At 39.0% G+C, this 18051-nt stretch overlaps 1 long non-coding RNA gene across 1 annotated transcript; it reads left to right on the top strand.

The window, feature by feature from the left end:
* Positions 1-2330: 2330 nt before the first annotated feature.
* LOC136295963 (uncharacterized) lies at positions 2331-3580 on the top strand. The gene is made up of 3 exons (XR_010722845.1): positions 2331-2419; positions 2654-2739; positions 2883-3580. It is a non-coding gene; the product is annotated as an uncharacterized lncRNA (long non-coding RNA).
* The last annotated feature ends 14471 nt before the right edge of the window (positions 3581-18051 follow it).

Genomic DNA, 18051 nt, shown 5'->3' with positions numbered 1-18051 from the left:
TAGCGATTTTGTGGGGGAGAGAGTGTTGTTTAGAGGGGCTACTTCCATCAGGGCCAAAGAGTATGTTGTTCCAGGGTACTATGTTTGTGAAGTGCCTCAACTGCCAGAGACATCTATTGTATCTAGTCTTTGTTATTGTCAGTGAGCTCAAGCAGACTGACCCTCAGGGATCTGTTCTGCTCTTGTCCTCTGGATGTTATTGATCCTGCTGCAGTGCTACTTGTACTTGCTCTTTTGAGGTATTGTTTGTCTGGCTGAATAATGCATTTCTAGCTTAATACTAATATTTTGGCACTTAAAATATTTTAGGTAGCCAGCTTTCAAGGAAGGAGAATGAGCTGATGTTTCCAGAATGGAATACTAGGAGCTAGGATATAGAATTAAGCCGTTCTGGATATACGTCTCAGGAGGAAAGATTAATATTTGTGGTGGGATGAGGAGAGATTCAGCTCCAGGTATGGAGGGAGGAAAGGGCCTGTCTTGCACTGTGAGTAACCCCCACTGCATGACAGAGCTCACACAATGCTTTATTTGTTACTCAAGTCATCTCAGCTGTATCTCAGCTGTGTGAGGGTGGACAGGGATGGGCTGTATGGATGGTTCACCTCCACCTGCCATTTCAGTGTGGAAGGGATCAGACACCTCTTGGTTCACATCAGTATTATGTCCAACCTGGTGTTTTTGCCATGGGTTACAAACATGATTGCTCAGGCCTTACCTTCTGCAAGAAAAGCTCATATTGGAGTGTTCTGTTCAGGGCAGTTTAGTGAATGGGTTAAATTTGTCACTGGAAGATCTACCCTGAATGCAGTAAAACATGCTAGTTATGTGGAAAAAGACCAACACCGCTTGGTGAGGGTTATCTATGCAGTGGGCAGAAGAAACTGAAGAGTTCAGAAAGTTTTGGTCTGAGCTTGTTACCATTATCTTGCAGAAATGCACTTGCCATAGCCAAGATATAATTATCTTTTAGGTTAATATTATAAGGCTTTTGAATTACCTTCCCTAAAACACACAACAGTTCGTCCTTCCCCCCCCCCCCCCAAATTAGACACTCTACATCAAAAAAATGCACTTACATGCAGAACACACATGCACTGTTTTTTCTCATTTTTTTTTTCTTTTAACCATGCAAACACTTGAACACAGCTATAAAATTAAATGCAGGACAAATGCTGTAGTTATTATATGCATGAGCAATAAGTATAATTTTGAATATGACAGCATTATCTATTGTACTCCAAAGCAGAGAAACTACATCTTTTCTACTCTGACAGAAGCAACAGTAAAAGTTAAAACATCATTTCTCAGGTTCTATAAAACAAACTGACTGATGTGCTGTCTGCTGAAATACACAGTGCTTCAAAATTGATGCTGCTGTTAGTTTTTATATGTCTAAACTTTTAGCAATTTGTCTTCCTCAAAGACAGAAAAAAAGAGATGGAGGGAAGAGATTCCTAGCATCTGCCCGTAATGGAACATTCTTTTTATTCTGTATTTCAAGTATTTCTTGATCAAACCCGTGCCATTCTCTGAACTGCTTCTTGAGAAGGAAAAATAGTGTTTAGCCTTAAAGGCAAGAATTAAACAGCTTGCCCTAGAGGGCCCTAAAGTAATAGAAAGAGTGAGCACTTGTAATTATTCATTCTGGTGTTTCAGATTTGAAAAATGTAAAGTAAACCAATCTGAATAGTCTTTCTAAACGGTGAACAGTAAAATACTTTCTTGTCATGAAAAGGATAGAAGATCTTGATCCTAAAGGAGAGGAAGACCTAGGATAGTTTAGACCTGCAGTATACTTAGTTTAATCTTTTCTGGTCCATTCTGTGTTTTATCTGCTAAAGAGAAAACACTGTACTTTTCTCATTAAGTGAAATAAATTAACCTTCCTTCTCCCATTTGTGTACTGAAGACAAAGCCATGGCTTGCTTGTTACTATAATTCAGGAGACACGAAGCTGGCAACCAAAGAAGGCTTTCCTGCCTTCTTCCCCCTTCTCCTGTTTTTTCTCCTGTTCAATAAAAAAATCATTATTTGTCTATTTAGCATCCTGTGATGCCTGAAGGGGTCAGTTGAGTGCTGTTCTTTGCATGAGGGAGAGGATGAGTGGATTGGAGGGGGAAGGGCAGGGGATGTATTGCCAGCTTTCATTGGCATTTTTCTAACAGTATTAAGAGGCAGATCTGTGCTAATCTACTTTGTTTTGGCTCAAGTGGTTTTGGTATTGGTTAGAGAGGACAGCTGGGAGCTGCTCTGAAGGGGCAGGAACCTCTGCAGCTGATGGTGATGAACATCTGGGGATAAACCTTTTCCACCAGTACAGTCTTCACAGGGTGGGTGTTTGTCCACACCCCAAATTCTTCTCTGCAGGGCTGAAGGAAAGTCTGGTGAAAGAAATGGCTCCCTGCAAACCCCTTGGGTACTTACTTGGTGCAGAAAGCTCTCCATGTTAATTTCCCATTCTCTCTTATTCTTTCCTGTGCAGTATATTAGTTTGTTGGAATAGAGAACCCAAGGAAGTCTTGTTATGATACATCTCAGGAAAATACACTTGAACATATTGTCAGTTAAAGGATTGGCAGAGATCCTTCTTCATGGTTGCAAGAAGATGTTGAGAATGTATTGCTCTTTATTTTCTTTTTTTCCCCATTAGTTGAATGACATTTCTTCAGGAATTAATAGCCTCATCTTCCTTCTCTTCTCATCTCTTGATCAAGGCCGATCAGGATCTGTAGTGAGGTAAAGCAGAAGTTGTGTTTTGTGGTGTTGCCAGTCTGGTGCCCTTGAGCCTTAATGAGGCGTTGATTAGGAACCTGTGGCATTGTTTTAACAGGAAAAATGACATTATAAAAAAGTCTGAACTCTTTATTTCTTTTCTCCAGCTCTGCCACCAGAATTTTGGAGAAAACCTGGCTATGAGTGTTGGGTCTCATTTGAGTGAAGCTATCGTTTGCCTCTGCTCTGGAGCTGCAGCTGTTGGACAGCTTTCAGCTGTCCCCATCAGCACTGGGACACTTTCATGTGTGTCTGCAGAGCAAACCTGTTCTGTTTTTAAAGACTGGGAGCAATGTCCTTAAACAACAATAAATGAGAAATGTTCTTTTATGTGGCATCTCCTGTGGGTGTATAGTGTGTGCTTAAACTTTGAGTTCTTAATCTTGTCAGAAGATGAACCAGCAGCCAGTCTGTTATGAACATTCTTATTAAGAGAATAACAAGATAAGTAATTAATATGAACTCCTGTATTTGCAGGAGTTTAGGACACACAATATAAAACACACATAAGGCAGGTAAAAAAAAACCAGAAAGATTTTCTTAGATCATCTTCACCATCCTCTTTGTTGTCATGTGTTTGTTTTTGATTTTCATGTTTTGAAAACACTGTAAAATGTCAACAGCACAGAGCTTGGAAATTAAAACTTGGATAAATGATTATCTAGTACAGCAGAAGCTGATATATTAAAAATTATGGAACCAAATATCTTTTACTGAAGCAGAGTCTTTGTGCAGATCATAGCAGCTGAAGTTGGTTATTTAGCCATTCAGAGAGCTGGTTTGTATTTTATGATGGGAGATTAGAAGCGTTATTGAAATATGTTAAAAATCAGCTGCATGTTTTGAAATTAGTGACACTATTTCATCTGGATGCATTGTTTTTTGTAAGGTTCACTGCCTTCTGTAGTGTAATGCTCACTAGAGGACCTGCAAAATGAAAGCATCCTAAATTTGATGTTTGTATCACGACCAAGGGACAAAATATTTCAGTAGATGTATGAAATGAACAGTGTTCTCCATGGATGTAAATTATGACAGCTCCATACATTCTACTAGATCATGCTATGTAATTTAGAACTTGGGGATCTTGTTCTGAAGAATTTTCCTTACAATATTTGATGCCATGAATATTTATGTCTATTTCTCTTGCAGCCATGATAATCTAAATGATTTGAAAATATGACATTAAAAAATACAAGCAGAAAATGTTTTATTTGAGAAGTTTGAGAGAAGGAATAGCCAATCCAAGTACTGCCTTTGAGCTTAATGCTTCATCAGGCTGTGAAAATGACAAAAGTCTTACCTGGGATCACGTGTTGGTTTTAAAACTGAGAAACCAAGTTTCTCAGTGATCTCAGCCTCCTGCTGTGTTCACTGACACTTGTAAAAGGATATTGAGTGTTGATGTGCTTGGATAGATTAGTGTTGTTTCTGGCAGATGATACAAACTAGTTAAAATCTGGTATTGTTTCCTACAGATCGATAAGAAACAAGAAATGGGTTTAGATTTTTTAAATATTATATTCTTTGACTTTGGCTTTCATTGTATAAAAATATTATGACAAAGTACTGTGGTTACCAAATCAACCAGCTTCTGCCATGTCATTCTCATGTACCCCACCTCTCAAATTCTGAATTAAAACATAAAAAGTGTAATGAGTGAAATGTGTACCATGAGCTGCAGTTGTGATCTTGTAAATGCTGCAAACAGCTCAGAGTCTCCCCAGTAGGTCTTTTTGAGTATTGGTGCTTCCCAGTAGATCTGATGAAGTGCAGCTGACAGGAACAAGAGGCTTTGGGTTCATTCTAAGCACTGCTGAAGACCATGGGATTGGAATGCAGGAAGCTTTAGGGCACGTCAGAAAGGGAAAGTAAAAATCTTATATTACATGAGGACTATGGAGGCTGAAAAAGATCAGTTTTATTTTATCTGTGGTTGTAGGCTTTGCTGCAGTAATCCTTGCACATGAATGCATGCATTCACAGCTGTTTTCTTACCTAATAAGCTGTGCACATACTTTTTCTGTTCAACATTGTGCTTCTTCCTCTCCTTTTCAGCAGTAGTGGAAACTGTTCTTGCAGATGCTGATAATACCCATATACAAAGACTGGAGTAAGGAAGCTGGGGCTTCCAGTAATAAACACATGATTCTGCAGGAGTGTGTGTGTTTTCTGAAGTACTTACAGTCAGAGTTCGAAAGGAGCGAGATATTTTTGGAGGCTTTAATGTTACTTCATGGTTAATTTCTTCTCTCTAACAGCAAGAATTCTTCTGTACTTCTTGCTCTGCATGGAGCAGAGTGAATGCAATAATAAAACAGGTTCTGTTAAGAAAAGTAGTGATGTTGAGGAAGATCTGTGATGCAAAATACTCTGCAGCCTCCTTTGTCATGCTCAGAAAATAAGGGAATTTCAGTATATGCATGCTCCCATCAAAAAACTGAAGACTTGATTGCTGCTTTCCAGCTCATTGTAGGTTTATATGTCAGCTGAGTTCAACGATGAGTGGTATCCCTTCTGTAAATGTTTTATGCAAAAATGGTGAAAGCACATTGTCAGGTTTGCTGGAAAGGTTGTCATTTCAAGAGTGAAAATTGTGAATGAGCTCCTTGTACATTAAAATGGGCAGCAACTTGGTATTTTGGTTTTTTCTGATTTTTTCAGTTGACCTACGTACAACATTCACACTCAACCCTTTAGACAAGTAGATTAATTCCTTCAGAGGCTTTCATGCATGTTTGTTCTTGGATTATTTTATTTCAAAACAGTCTGAGAGATGTGTGTAGCACTCCAATTTTACAGGTAATAAACTGTAGCAAAGGAAATGAATGACAGTTTATAGTAATTCTGATGGCCTAAATCGTGACACCTAGGACTCAAGTTACCTGTTTTCAACCTGCTTGTGGACCCATACAGTCCATGATCAGGGAACAGCTTCCAGTGCAGCAGGTCAGTATTCAGAAACATTGTATCCAGCCAGAAGCTCTGAAATTGTGGGACAAGTTTGATTCAAAAGCTTTTCCAACGATGAGAAAGTAAATCAAAAATGAGCATGAAATCCCATTCCACTCTGCAGTATGCAGCTGTCCTACCATGAGACTTGCTTCTTTTTGCTTGCTTTCCTCTGCCCACTTCCTCCCATTTCAAATGTGCTTGTGACCTTTGACAAATAACATGGGAGCTTTTTTTTCTGAAACCAAGCTGCAAATGTTTCTGTCCTGAGCACCAGGGAGTGTGGAGAAGAATATTATGGAATTACATAATCTAGGGCCATGTGATACTACATAATGTATGGGATGTTTCTCCAAATACTAGTTCTGCTGGCACCTTGCATAGCACCTCCCAAGTTCTCTCCCTTCCCACTGAAAAGTCTTATCCTGCCAAATGTGGTTTAGTTCTTTTCCCTGTTTATCTACTCTTCTCCTCCATCTAGACAGATGACTGGCATGGATGTGTAAAGTCTGGCAAAGGCATTGTGAGCTGGAAGGAGAGCTGCTGGGCTTTCCCTTGCTGGGCCTGCCAGGCCAGAGGGTTCCTGTAGCTCAGCTGTGGCTTACTGAGCTGCTGCTGTGCAATTCCCAGGCATGGGATTGTGCAAGAGGTTTTATTAGGCTTCAGGTGTAATGATTTGTTTACTTAAAGAATAAAGCAAATAATCAGGTTGAGTATCATTCCTAAATGCACTCACAGTCACTTTGTGTAACCTCTCACTACTTTTTGCAATGAAACCTCTTCAATAGACAGGCTTGCTCTGGGAGATCATACCTTGCACCTGGAACAAGAACATTTAACTGCTTCAGTAAAGGTGCTCTTAGCTTAGAGTGTGCAAGACAAGTTTGATTTTTATTTTAAATGTGAAAATTCAGTTTTCCCTGCCTAGTAGCTGTGGTTATGTGTTGTACATAGTCTCATATGTAAAATGTGCTACTGTGTTGACTCTGCATTTGTGTATAAAATAAGACAGTTTGGTTTAACCTTTGACTATATTTATATCACTCTACTTTCTTCAGTGCATAAGAATAAAGAGGCATTCTAGAATTTTAGTGTTTAACACCAAATTCTCTACTGATTTAAAGGGCTTACTGTGGGTTATAACTGCAGAAAAGATGCATTGTATCTGTGGGCATTGCATTGCATTGATTGAGGAGCTGTGTTGAAGCCTTAATCAGTGACACAGAACAGTGAATTTTTCTATACAAATATCCTTTGGCAATTAGTGTTCACAGAGGTAACAATAGAAAATAATTATATTTTAACAGAGAGTCTGCAGTTTGTGTTACCCTTTTATAATACGAATTGCCTTTGCTTGTGCTCAATGTGCAAGTATGTGCAGTTGAGCACCTGCAGTCATAATGTTTTAATTTGTGGACATTTTTACTTGTGTGAGTCAGGAACTGCAAACTAGAACTCAGAGATTCACGTGCCTGGTTTTGAGGACATACATCTCCAGTTTGATGGTATGAGCACCTGAACATTTTAAAGACAACAGAGAGAAGAGGGATGAGTGAAAATTGTTGAAATATGTTAGTGGAAGGGTAGAAATGTTGAAGACTGTGAATAACTTTACTTTCTTTCCCCCGAGTGAATTATGTACATTGTAATGAAAGACCAAGTGTATGTTGGGGTGAATGAGTAATTCAGGGAACTGTCATATCTTTCTTCCACTCACCAGCCTGTGGAATCCACACTCAGGGGCAGTCAACAGTGATCTCAGCTGCAGGGCAGGACAGGGGAAATTCCCAGCTAATCTGGCACACACACAGTTAAAAATGTTTACTTATTGCTTCAAAGGCATCACAGTGAACTCTCACACTGGGGTTCCAGTAGACATCATAAAAAGTTACTGTTTGTGAATGTGCAGACACAGAAGGAAAAAGGCTCAGTAAATAAAACACCAGTCTCGCAAGTGATTCTCAATATGGTGTTTGGTTTATGCACTTGATATTTTCAGGTATGTTGTGCTCGAGTGTAACTTCCTTGATAGGTCATACCAAGGCCCTGCAGCTCTTCAGTTCAAAAGTTAAAATAGCTTGATGCAGCAAGGAAGCAAAGTTTTGAGATTGAGAAAGCCTGGATGGAGTAAGTAACCAACTTTCCCTGGGGGTGATGTGTTTTAAAGTGCTCCTGGTAATGAATGCTATGGTTAAATTTAGACTTGCACAGTAAGCTTGCTTTTTAAACTAATTTCTTTACAGCAGATTTTGTTTTTTCATCTTAAAGAAGATTTTTAAAATTAGTTTAGATTTTGAGAAAGATTGCAAAATCTTTCTTTTCCTCTCTTATCCCCATACCTCTTATCCATATTCAGACCAAATAATAATCTAATAATATAATAATGCTTTCATTACTCATCAGGTTCTCAAGCCAAGCCACATTTTTGATCTTTTTGGACATTTTGTTCCCCCAAACCTCACCCCATTCCTCTCTTCCTCCTTGTCCCTGCTTTCATTGCTCTTTCCCCAGGGTGGCCTCTCTCTGTCTTGGATACATTTCTTCTAAACTGGGAACTGCTATTAGCCTTCCAGAAAAGAAAAACTGTAGAAAACTTAGAAATTCCTTAGCTGTGTAAAAATGCAAGCCATGGACTAGAATGCCTCCAATGATGTACCTGATGACATTTGAGTCTCTGAAATTTCCTGACAATGACAGGGAAATGGGATTTTGGTGTGCCAGCAATCAAATAAAAATAAAATAAAATAAAATGTTTTAGGAGGTTTCAGCTTTCTTACATGGTTTCCTCCTGCTCCTTCTACTTTTAGAGGCAAATCCAGTATTACTGAAAAATACCAAAGACCAAAAAGAAACTTATTTTTTATGATTCTTCCTGAAAAATTATATCATATTTATAATTCATAATCCCTGAAAGTAGAAATTGCCCTCAGTGTTCATGGAATCAGAAATAATAAGAAGGAAATATGTAGCTTTGCATATCTCAAATGAACATATAGCTCATAGGGTAGCATTTTCAGTGTATATTTGTATATACACTGAAAAAACCAAAAAGAAATTTATTCATTAACATGAACAATATTTCATGAAAAGAAGTTTGATTAATTTAATATTAATATTTTCTAATTTCCTGCTCTTCTGAGAATCGCTTTTAAACAGGATATTGATTCTGTTTACAAAAAAAGAACCAGTTTATTAATATAAAATTGGAGTTGTGCCCAGATGGAAATATGTACTCCTTTGCAGCTCTCTGCCTTGTATTAGAGCTAAATGCTGAGGTTCACTCATCCACAAGTAGTGTCTGTCTTTATAGTAAAGGACTTTTGGGACTTCATGTTCTTTTTAATGTTATTTTCTTTGTATCCTTGGTAGATTTCCTGTAGAGAGTACCTGCATGCTAAGGGGCTGATCCAGCACAGGTTAAAGGCTAGGATATCAGTAGAGGGTTCAAGACACTCATCCTGACCTGTGGAAATTAACCTGGGCTGTATCACTGATTTCAGTGCTTACAGAGTTCTGCCCTTTCCAAAAGAGATTTGTAGACACCATTCATGTAATATGCATAATTTATTTTCAAATATACTTGTTCAGTGACTAATTTCTTAGTCATTTTATTTTGCATTTGCTTAACTGCAGAGCTGGAAATTTGAGTTTAATCTCATGGATGGATGAATGGTTAGTCTGTGTGATGTTTGTTTTTCAGAGGAACCTTAGTATCTCAGAAAGGGAGATTTAACTCAAGTGTAGAGTGGCATGCATGTATAGAACAAAAATATGTCTTCATTCCCCTCTGATATCTGAGCTTTTGAAAAAGCTTATGGTTTTGCTGTCTCTCTATTTAAACAGCTGATCAGAGTTTTGGAGTTACAATTTGTGATAATTTGGATATAAGGGAAAACAGCACAAGAAAGATGTGGATCTGTGAGGGGGGACCAGAGGAAGGCATGAAGATGCTCAGAAGGCTGGAGCCCATCTGCCATGGGCTGAGAGCTGGGGCTGATCTTCACTTCCTGGAGAAGTGAAGGCTCCAGGGCGACCTCATTTGTCTCTTCTGCCTTCCAGTGCCTTAAAGGGGGCTTATAAAAAGGAGAGAGAGGGACTTTTTATGTGGGCAGGTAGTGACAGGACAAGGGGCAATGGGTCTAAACTGAAAGGGCAGGCTTAGACTATATGATAGGAAGAAATTCTTTACTCAGAAATTCTTTACTGTGCCTGCACTGGCAGGTTTCCCAGAGGAGCTGTGGCTGCCCCATCCCTGGAAATGTTGGATGGGGCTTGCAGCAACCTGGGATAGTAGAAGGTATCCCTGCCCATGGTAGGGGGTTGGAATGAGATAAACTTTAAGGACTCTTGCAACGAAAATCACTCTATGGCTCTGAAACTGTTGCTGGACTTGGGTTCTTCATTGATTGTCTGGTTTACGGGATTTCAGTGAAAAGTGCCTAAATATTTTGCAGACTGATCCCAAAAGCAATTCTCATGTCACACCACGTGTGTGGAGCAGCTCATGCTGGAGCAGAGGATTGAACCTGGGTTTCATAGAGCTAAACCCACCACCTTGACCTACTTAACTTGTTTTCTCTCTCTTAACCGACAAATTCATTTGAATTCATTTGAACTTCATTTGAAGTATTAACAGCTTCAATGGAATTATTTGAATGCACTGATTTATTCAGAAATATGACCATGAGAAAAGTAAATAGCAGATCGCAACAATTGTACATTGCAAAGAAAGGGAAAGCAAATTTGATTTGCTGTGATGAGTCTGAGTAACTGTATTGGTTGGAGTTTAATTTGGGGAAAGTATCATAAATATGATGATAGAACATCTCATATTTTTCTAGGAAATAACTGGTCATGTAGGAAAACCTCTCAGTCTTCCACCCTCACAAATAATTTAAATTCCATCATACCTTGGGGTTTTAAAATTACTTCCAGTATGTTTAAAAGGGGCTGTTGACTAGAGATGAGTAAGCAACCCTCCTCTTGAGATAAAATAGACTCTTTGACTGGCAGTCCCAAATTCATTTGTCTTGCTATCAGTCACAGTGGAAGTATCTTTATGTTTTTTCAATCAAATCTTCATAGCAGTGAACCCAAAAATCAATGATGTGATACCCACTAACAGCTTGTTTGCTTATTAATGTAATTGTGCACTCTGAGAACACCAAATTTTCAGTATTTTTAAATTCTGTGGTTATTTTAACAATTGTTGATTCAGACTTCAAAATCCTGTGTAAATCAGTCAGTGCATTACTCTGTCCCTCATGTTCAGACTAGTCTCTACTTCCCTTCAAATCACTAAAAGCCCTCTTACCCAGTGCCTTTTACTGTACGGGCTGACAACCAATCCACTGAGTAATTCCAAGTCCCGATTTTGAGAGAAACATTTTATTTCCCCTAATTACCTTTATATAAAAGTGTACTCCTCTTTTCTTGAAGTAAAGCTCCATTTTCAACCTCGTCATTCCTTGTGCTTTACCCTGTTAGTTTCCAAGCCCTGTATTCATAAAGATCTTTCACGGTTCTCTTGGAGTTGTAACGATTTGAATCACCTGCTAACCTGTGCTATTTCCTGCTTGTCTTTTGTCTCATTGTCTCTTGATCCCCAGCTTCAAAGCCCATTTTTACATTTCATACAAACCTACTGTGTCTGTTCCTCTTTTGTATTGATCTTAAGGACCTCCCTCCAATGTGATGATTGTAATAAATGAGATTGTGCAAAGGCTAGGTAGAGGCTGATGAGCAAAGCTGACGATCTCCCATCTGTGGGTTTGATCCGTTCAAGTTGGTGAAAAATCTCTTATTGATTTTTGTGCAGCAAGGTCAATATCAAATTTCCATGTATCTGTATTTATAACTATTTCTGATGGTGAATTTTCCTCCTCCTTGGACAGGAACTATCTTTGTCTGTGTTACCACAGCATCTTGGCAACAGAGACAAATCTGGGTTTAGGGTCTCATCTCTATTGTAATAGAATCATAAGATCATTTAGGTTGGATAAGACCTTTAAGACCCTTGAGTCTGACCGTAACACCAAACATAACATTGCCAGGTCCACATAAGTGTGTTGCTTAATACCACATCTGTCAGCATCAAAGACTGGGAAAGAAAAGGGGAAAAAGATTTGGGTGTTACTGATCACCTTGCTGCCACATTGGAAGCAGTGAATTTGTCCACTGTCTGTTCAGTTTTATTAATTAATTCTTAATTCTGTAGATCAGTGAGAGAGAGCAAACACAGCAATGGAATTTATGGGTCAGGACACTTGCCTGGGAGGGTGGGAAGGAAGTTCCTGTTGTGCTTCAGGAAACCAAACTGCTGTTCAAGGGGAGCTCTAAAGAGATTGAGGTGACTGTGTAAAAATTGGGTTTGAGCAAAAAAAGGTGCAGGTTTGAGCAGCAGTAGATGCAACCTGATCTTTCTTTCTTGGCTGGTGCTGCTCAGCCATTTCCTTCATGACTCAGTTACATGGTTAAAACAGCTTTCTGAATCCACAGAACAGAAATGCCTTTTATAACAAGGGATGGTTCTTTCTTGGTAATCTGTTCACAAAGTAGAACATTAACCCGCTGAATATCTTACCCCCTTAATATAAATGTCATCTTTCTTAATGCTCAAAGCACAGATTATATACAGGGAGAATTGGGAGGTCTTGCATAATAGAAATTCGTACATTTTAGAGCATTAGTTGACTTACAGGGTGAGAACCCACCCCAAGCATGTGGGTTCAGCATTTTGTACTTGCTTGGTTATAATTCTTTTTATATCAGTTGAAGATGACCTATTTTTCCTAGCTGTAAGACTTGAATCTCTAAAAAATGAACCATTCTTGTCAAATGAACAAGATATTCCTCCCAGTTTAAAAAGGGAGTTATTTTCATCCATATAACCTGTGGTCAGCTACTTAATTAAAAAAAAAACAACACCAAAAAAACACCAAAAACCAAAACAGACCAATGATTTAGTGTTATTGTAGATTGTCTGCAAGTAACACAAAGGCAAAAATAATCCAAATCTCTGCAAATCAAGTATCTCTGTTTTTTGAAAGGTGATAGGAGGGTTTGTGATCAAGGAAGAATGTTTTTAAACATATGGACACGTTAAGAATATGACTGTCTGAAAGATGCATTACTGAGCACATGCTCACTGGCCATGCTGAAGCCAGGCAGTGCTTACAAAAGCAGGCACTTTGGTATTTTAAAAGGGATTATTGGCACAATTCTAGGTGAACAAAGGCTTTGCCAAAACACTGAAACTTGCCAGGGCAGACACAAAAGACAGGTTCCCAAAGCAGCTCCGTGCATTTGGTACCTAATTTCCATTTTCAGAGGGGGTCAGTGTGCTGAGATGTACTCTGTTAGTTTGCAAATCATAAAATAATTTAAGCTGGAAGGGCCTGGCAGGCTTTAGCTTCACATACAAATATAAAATGAAAATTTTCACAATTATTATGTATATGTATAATCTATTTGTCACCACAGTAATTAAATGAATGACACTTAGATTTGATTTAAGAACAAAAACATGACCTGTTCTGGAGCAGGGGCCCATGTTCATGGCAGTCTATTGTTAGTCTAAAAGACATTAATGGCTATTATGGACAAATGCAGAGATTTGTAAAGAATATAAAGATTCTGCAAGCAATGTTGGGACCTACTAGACTGTCAGCTACTTACTGCGTTTATACCACAGTTTGAGAACTACTGTCATCACAAGAGGAGTTATTAGAAAATCAAGATACCTCTATACTTGGTGTTACTGGTTTTTATCTTCTAGAGATAATATCTAAAATATAAACATTTGTCTCTGCAGTATTTTTTATTTAATTTCTGCTATGGTGGCAATTTTGTGCATTTCAGCTTTACCCTTATATGCATTTTTTCCACTGAGCCTTTATCTTCATTGACACATTTTTAAGTTCTAAGTATATGCATTTTCTTTTGGTTGAAATTCATCCCGGCTGCGCCAAGTTCCTTTTGCCCACTACATTTTGCTTACCCACAAAGAATTATACTTATCTCCCCATACCTTGCTGCAGCAGAACATTTTGGTACCTTCTCCACCAAGTTTACTTTTGAATTGAATGCCTCACCCTTGGACGTGTCCTGTGGGGACAGATTCCTGCTGTGTCCCCTGTGATGAGGTCAGTGAGTATTATCCTTCCTCACAGGCTCTTCCTTGTTTTCCTGGTGGTTTTTCATTATGACCCTGCAGAAGAGCTGCTGGCCTCACTCCTACTGTGTGCTTATTTGTTCCTGTATGTGTTAAGAACATTTTCTTTTAATTTCTGTAGCTTCTGTAAGAAGAACTTAAGAGTGTGCTTTTAAGTGAAAGGTTCTCCTCTGTGACTGAGAGCGAAAGTTTCACAGCTTGCCTGTGCCCTGGCCACTGTGCAGTGGACATTGGAATCCTTTCTGTTTTCAAATGGATTTGCACAGTGCATGAAAACTGAAAGTGGTCTGTTGCAGAATGGTTTTGGCACTCGTTTTTAGTAATTACATATCATTATACTGCTATTTAAATGCAACCTGCCTAAACATTTTATTAGTACTTTACTACTTAATTACCAACCATTGCTGCAAACAGTCCCCATACTGAGACTTATTCCACTTAAGCATCCATGCTAATGAAATGTAGCACTCCTTTTGAAGGAATATATGACATTCTGTGGAATGTTTTTTCTTGGTTGGTTCTTGAAAATGAGCCACTTATTTAGTGCTGAGTATCTGGAATTATTTAAAACAGTATCTGCTAATGCTTCCTGCATAAAAATTGATAATTATTTAAATAAATTTCTCAACAATTATTTACATTGTCTAGCTGAAGAGCCTTCATACAAGAAGCCACCAAGCGCTAAAACGTTCAGCTATTTCTGGTGCTAAATCAACAATTGTTTTAGCCTTGCAGTGTCATTATATGTGTCATTTCCTTTGCTCTCTGACTCTCCTGGTGTTCCATGGGTTCCAAGCAGTGTAGAAAGGAATGACCTGGAGATGTTGTCATTTCCCAGGGAGGTATACAAAGAAAACCAAAAAGGTGTTTGGGTTTGGGAGAAAAGTTAAAGAATTTCCTATTTGTAACTGGAATAATTAAAAACATAATTTTTAATGGAGGAGTGTTGGGTATATAAAATAATGCTCTAGAGAGTTCTGGAGCTCTGCAAAATTTCTGGGAATTAACATTGTTATAATGATGGAAGGTTACTTAGAGCCTTTTGCATACAAGAAAGATGTGTCTTGATTTTCTTCCCTAAACTGCAAGCTTAATACTGCACACTGACAATCTTTTGCATTTCTCTTTCTTTTCAAATCTCAAATGGAGGAATTTAGCAGCATGCATGGGGAATTTGCTTTCTAAACTGAAGTTCTGCAGGACTTGGTTCTGTTCTCACACTTGTGTAGGTCAAGTGCAACCCATGGCAGAATCCTTCAGAATGAGTGACATTGGTTTCTCATAAAGTTATTCTTTGGTCATAGTTCTGTATTTCCAGCCTGTAAGATGATGGAGGGGAATGTGGTGTTTGAAGAGAAAATCTCCTTCCTGCTGTTGTGTTCTTCTGTGGGACATTGCCATCTTTCAAGTGTCCTAGATTCTAGGTCAAGGTCCTAGGTCAACCATTTGAGCTCACAGTCAGCTCAAATTTATCTCCTTTGGCTCAGATGTGTCTGTGTAATCTGCAGCTCCTGCTACAGTTGTTAACATCTGGCAGAAAGACAGAGCTGAGGAATGGAGGGAAAGTCTTTCTGACCAGTCCAGCAGGGTTTGCTAGGCCTTGTGTCTTAATGCCATAGGTGATGGTTTTGTCTAACTTTGACTTGGACTTTATGAGGGCCATTAGATGGGAGAAAAGCCTTTTATAGATCTCTGAAGGGATGCTTACTGTATTTCCACCCTGGACATACTCTATACAAACTAATTCTTATCTTTGCCATTTCACAGCCAAGGCTTAATCAGGTCAGGACAAAGTAACAGTAAATGGATGACACTGGCTGTGAGTTGAGCTCCTGGAGGAGATGGCTCAGGCCATGGAGGTCAGTGGGGCCAGATGTTTAAAAAATCTGCTAGGGGTAGGCCATTTGTAGGCTCAAGCAGCGGAGGACAGCAGACCCTTAACTGGAACCTGTATCTTTTCCATAATGGGGGCAAGCTGTAAATTCACAGCTGGTCTACAATTACCCTTAACTAACATTCTGAAGGTAATAACTGGAGTCTTTTCTCCCCCCTCCTTTCTCCTCCTCCCCAGGTGTCCAACGTGGTTATTTACACATGTGAAGAGTAAGAAAGTAGGTATAAAATGCTGTCATTCAGGTTTGGCAGTGTTTAACAGCCTTGTAGGTGAGTGTTCAAGTCTTTAGGTGGATGATTGAGTACTCTTTCATAGATATTTTTTTTTAATCCTCACTTTTGTATGCTCTTTTTCCATCCTGAATAGAGTACCTAGAGTGATGCTTCAGCGGGGAATTTTTTACGATGGGTTAATTTAAAAATGATTTAGGAATTCTTGTGATTTCATCAACCACTCCACAAGAACATTGTGAAGCAAAGTAGTGTGCATAGGAATAGGAATATTCCTTTGGGAATAGGATAGATGAGTTGAACTATATTTTCATTAGAAAAATATACTCCTTTTTATATCTGTGCAAGTATTAAATATTCTAATGCTCTTGTGAAACCCTTCGGCACTCAGTCTTGCCAGGGTTATCACTGGGATTTTGGTCAGAGCAAGGATTTTAGGACCGCACTGATACATGTTCATGAACCTCTTTCTCATCAGTTTGCTGTTAGCTATTTTCTTAAGTGTTTGTCCTAATTTAAAATTTGAGAAATTCTGTAAAGTTGGAAGAAAATTGAGATAGTTCTCCCGTATTAGTGGTCAAAGAATTCCAGTGATTTTTTTGCATTTGTATGGTGTGCTTTCATTCTGTTAGTAAGAAGAATGTTCTCTGAGCGAGGGTTAAATGCATTCTTGACACTTGATTCCCTCCCCTGCCTGCTGACTCACCATTTCATTGGCACACAGCCATGGTACAGTTGTGGAGTGTGTTTACCAAGTGCTTGAATCACAAATGGAGAGCTGTTGGATTTTCTCATACTTGAAATGGTTGGGGAAAGTTTTAGCCTTTCAAATCAGCCACATTGCAGACTGTTCCTTTAAAGCTCCGTTTTAATCTTTGAATATATTTTCAGATGAAAAGCATTTATTTAAAAAGCATCATTTAGAAGGAGACAGTGTATTTGTGTTCTACCTATTTACAGCCATGAATGGAAGATGAATCCTACCAGGTCTAACGTGCTTTGGGCTATTCCTTTCCAGCTGGCATCACATTAGCATCCAGGAAAATAAGTCTGCTCCATCCTGCTACATGCAAATACATGAAGAATAAAATGTGCTGGTTTTCTGGTCTGATGAAGGCAGGTGTTGGGGGTGAGGTGGTGTTATCAGCTCCGTGTCTGGGGCATTTGTCAGATGCCCTGGCCATGGGCATAAGGAGCTTGTGGGCTGCTTTAAAGTTAATAAATTACATGGCTTCAGACCTCATTCTGGGAGCAGCCCTATGCAAAGGAGTGATAAAAGGTCATTACATGAAAACTCAGGGCTGGACCACTGATCTCAGTGAGGCTTGCTCTCAGAAATAAAGGGAAACTCTGGAGCCCACAGTCCAACCAGTGGGATGCTGCTGCCAGCCATCCCAGCTGTGCTCATCTGACCTTCGGAGCAGGAGCATCCCTCAGCAGTGCAGCCATGGGAATTTGGAGTTGTTGCTCATTTTGAGTCTAACAGGCAAAAGGTAGACTTGAAGGGAATTGTTTGTCAGAGCCTGAGCCCCTGACAAAGTTGCTGCAGCTGCATATAAAATAACAAGTGAGAGGCTAAAATCATGTAGATCTTGGATAATTAGACATGGGAAGAGTTTTGTGTGAATTCCTGTATTCATTTAGTGAAAGTGAATACCCCAGAGCCTGGTGGGCAGCATATGGAGTAAGCAGGCATCTGGAAGGACAGCAGTAGGAAATTGCTCATCTTTTTGGAGTACTAGATAGTGTAGTACTTATTTACAGACACATCAGAAACACATTTCTGGATAACTGTGAATAACTTATTTCTAGATGATAGTAATTAACTCAGTTCTAACGAGTCAAGATTGCTGCTTAGTGTTTAAATAATTTTTCATTTTAGAAACTCCATTGTTAGATGAAGCTTTTTATTTCATCTTAGGAAGCAGCAGCAGTTCAACAGCCCTTGTTTCAAGTATGACTCCTGGTTGCAAAGAGCATTTTCACTTTTCTCTTTACAGTTGTTCACCAATATATTTCTGTCTATG

The sequence above is a fragment of the Chamaea fasciata genome, unplaced genomic scaffold (assembly GCF_029207755.1).
Source record: "Chamaea fasciata isolate MVZ Bird 193981 ecotype frontalis unplaced genomic scaffold, bChaFas1.0.hap1 SCAF_12, whole genome shotgun sequence".
In the NCBI taxonomy this organism is placed as follows: domain Eukaryota; kingdom Metazoa; phylum Chordata; class Aves; order Passeriformes; family Sylviidae; genus Chamaea; species Chamaea fasciata.
The sequence above is the reverse complement of the archived record's forward strand: the minus strand, read 5'-3'. Positions and strand labels throughout refer to the sequence as shown.